At 42.7% G+C, this 3,893-nt stretch overlaps 1 pseudogene; it reads right to left on the reverse strand.

The window, feature by feature from the left end:
- Positions 1-3,893, reverse strand: part of LOC102869896 — a 13,189-nt pseudogene that overhangs the window by 3,984 nt on the left and 5,312 nt on the right.

A 3,893-nucleotide genomic window follows, 5' to 3' on the forward strand; every position in this document is an offset into this window, starting at 1 on the left:
AGCAGTGGCACCATGCAATATTTGTCCTTTTGCGACTGAGATATTTCACTCAGCATAATGTCCTCCATATCATTCCGTTTTACAGAGGAAAAGAATTCTTTACAGCTAAGAATTATCACTCAGTTTGACAGATGAAAATCAAGTAGAGAACTTGAATGACTTGTCCACAGATAGTAACAGTTCTGTGAATGGTGGGTCCAAACCCAACTCTTCCCATGACAGGCTTCTGTGTTCCACTATGTTGTAGGGCAGCTGTACTTTGTGTCTAATCATGGTAGTTGGAGGAAGATACCACAGATGTCCTGCTTTGGGTCATGGAGTGGAACCCATATAAAGCCATTGAAAAATTAAAAATACAGTTATTTGCAAGTGTTCACTGTTTCCCAAACTCCCACCTGCCCTTCATCATTCAAGTTCAGGTTTAGAGGAAGAATTACACAGTGTTTAAAGACTTACCTGGGAAACTACCATGCTCTTGGCTCCTGTGATTCTAGATAGGTCAGCCAGGCTGGTGACGACTTCCCTTATGCCCAACTGGGGAAGGATTTCATTCAGATTACAGTCCCTGGAGATGGAGAATTTGGGCAGGTGGAGCTCATCTATCCAACTAGGAAATGAGAAAACGAGTATCTCAATTCCTGCCTGATTTGATGCCCACCTCCCCATCACCCCATCATGCCGATTAACCTTTCCTAACCATCCCCCTTTCTTGTTGGAACTATGTAAATCTTCCATATCTCTCTCTCTCTCTCTCTCTGTCTCTGTCTCTCTCTCTCATTGGTTTGCTTACAAAGTTCACATACATTGTGTTTCATACTATTCATTCACGTTGTATTTTACACAATCATTCCCATTATGTTTTAGAAATTTAATAAATTTAATCACCATTGGACTATACCTATCATTACCCTATCTTTTCAGATCCTCATTGGATCTTTCTCATTTCCTTTACCCCCTCCCTTCACCCACCAAATTGTCCCCTCTGTTTCTTGATCTGCTGAGCATGTGCTTCTTAACTCGTTATGTATCTATTGAGATCTCTAAGTGCCCGTGAGGTGTTGAATTTTGTCCCCACAAGATATGCTGAAGTTGTAAGTTTTGTATCTGTGAATGTGATCTTATCTGAGAATAGGGCCTTTGTAGGTTTGATCAAGTGAAGATGATATCTATTTGAATATCATGGCCATTTGAATAAAGGGACACTTAGAGTTTGAATAAAAGTTTAATAAAAGGACATTTAGAGGCACAAACTGACACAAAGGGAAGATCATACAAAGCTGGAAACAGAAGCTGGAGTGGCATGTCATGATGCAGAAACACTACGGCTTGGTGGCAAACACAAGGCACTTGGGAGCGAGGACAAAACACGCTCTTGCCTCAGAACCTCCAGAAGGAATCTCCCCCCTTTTGTGGAGTTTGAGGTCTGCCTTTCCTGTCTACCTGATGATGGGGCCCGGAGTCCCTTGTCTGGTAGATCCATCTTCAGATTTGTCCAGACACTACCATTCCTCCTTCTTCAGTGCTCCGCCTGGTCTCGGACACCCCAATTCTGGCCCAGGTGGCAGGACTAGGATCTCAGATGAGCTCTGGTGGCCCAGTGGTAAGAAGCTGCACTGCAATCCTAAAGGCTTCAACAGCTGGTCCATGGGAGAGGGATGGGCAGTCTCCTCTTATGCAATTAACTGCCTCTGAAAACCCACTGAAGGGTCAGCTATGCGTCGGTTCCAGCCCGAAGTTACAAAAAAAACAACCTATCCCTGCAATTTATTTTTCATTCAACTACAGTGATCCTGTTGACTCAATATTCAGACCACAAGACTCCCGGGCTCAGAACCCTGCAGTAACTTGATTTATTGGGAAGAATCAAGCAAACATTGCCTAGATGACCAACCCCTCTCCTTGCACCCTTTACCTCTCCTGACTCTCCTCCTTACTCTGTTCCAGCTACTATGACCTCCTCATGGTTTCTGAAACAGACCAGTTTCCCTCTGACTTTAGTGACTTTGTACTGGCTAGTATTTCTTTGAAGAAGTCTCTTTTCAAAATCTATGTGACTCTTCTCATCCCCTCTGCTATGTGGTTGCACAAACATTACCTACAGAACCTCACTTAACAATCACAAATGACTTCCTGCTCAAGTTTTCTCGATCCCTTTAATCTGATTTACTTTTCCCCCCTTCTCTTGCATTTTTGCTTTCTCACATATGACTTGTGTAATATGTTAATTGTTTCTATCCACTAGATTAAAATGTAAGCTTTATGAAGGCAGAAGATACTCTATGTTATTCACGAATATATTCTCAGAGTTTATATTAGTGTCTGACAATAGTAGTGCTCAATTAATGTCTTAGGAATAAATGAGACTGGTTGACTGAATAGAGTTATAGCCAGCACAACCTAATTCTCAAACTTTATCTCATTCTGTCTCTCTCCACCTTTAAGAGCACACAAAGAGAAGCCATGTGTGAGTGTCACCCACTGCAGTGAAGATTCCTGAGGAGTAAGAGCATGTTTGAGTCACAGGAAACCTCTGCTCTAGGGATTCCAATATGCTCATTTTACAGAAGAGAAAACTCAGACCCAAACAAGCACAGACAGTAACATCAAAGTGATTCCATACGATGGATCTTAGCTGAAAGCAGAGAGTACCAGAGGAATGTCTATTTGTGTTTCATTGACTATGCAAAGGCAATTGACTATGTAGATCACAACAAATTGTGGCTGACTCTGAGAAGAATGGGAATCCCAGAACACTTGTGACCAGGATGCAGTTGTTAGAGCAGAGGAAGAAAACACTGCATGGTTTAAAATCAGGAAAATAGTGTGTCAAGGATACATCCTGTCTCCATAGCCTTTCCATATATGAACAGGTCATTCAGGTGGCTGGGCTCTGTGAGGAGGAATGTGGCATCAGGATTTAGAGGAAGACTCATCAACAACCTGCTTTATGCAGATGGCACAACCTTGCTCATAGAAACTGAAAGGACCTGAAATGTTGGCTGAAGGTCAAGAACTGCAGTCTTCAGTATGGATTGAAGCTCAACATCAAGGAGACAAAGATTCTCACTACTAGGCTAATTGGCAGCACTATGATGGATAGAGAGAAAGTTGAAATTGTTAACAGTTTTAGCTTGCGTAGTTCCATAATCAATACTGTTGATACCAGCAGCCAGGAAATCAGAAAACAAATTGTTCTGGGGAAGGCTGCTGTCTAGGACCTCTCACAAAGTGCCGAAGAACATCAATGTCAGTCCGGAGACTAAAGTACACCTGATTCAGGCCATGGTCTTTGCAACTCCTTGCTATGCAGTAGAGAGAAGAAAAATTGATGCCTTTGAGTTATGGTGCTGGAGAAGAGTATTGAACATAGCATGGAATGGACTGCCAAGAGAACAAACAGTTTTATCTTGGAGAGGATGAAATCAGGCTGCTCTTTGGAGGGCAGGATTTTGAAGTTCCATCTCAAATACTTTGGACACGTGGCAAGGAGGGACCAGTCCCTGGAGAAGGACACCATGCTTGGGAGGTTGGAGGGATAGTGCAGGAGAGGAAGACCGTGGATGAGATGTATTGGCACAGTAACTGTGTAATGACAGCAGGTGTGTCGGAGACAGTGAGACTGGCTCAGGGTAAAGCAAAGTTCAGAGCTATTGTACACAGGGTCACTATGAGTTGAAGGTGACTTGATGGCACATAACAGCAACAATAACCTTCTCCATAACCCCCCACAATATATAGATTCTTTCACTACTCTAGCCCTTGCCCTGGTCATAAGAGGGAATACACAGCATCTTAAATGTCTTCTTATCCTTAGTTCTGGCAAATTTAACTATGATATGCCTTGATGTTTTTCTTTTGGGGTCGAATCTATATGGTGTTCGCTGAGCTTCCTG

The sequence above is a fragment of the Elephantulus edwardii genome, unplaced genomic scaffold, assembly GCF_000299155.1.
Source record: "Elephantulus edwardii isolate Elephantulus edwardi_28Jun2011 unplaced genomic scaffold, EleEdw1.0 scaffold00002, whole genome shotgun sequence".
Classification (NCBI taxonomy): domain Eukaryota; kingdom Metazoa; phylum Chordata; class Mammalia; order Macroscelidea; family Macroscelididae; genus Elephantulus; species Elephantulus edwardii.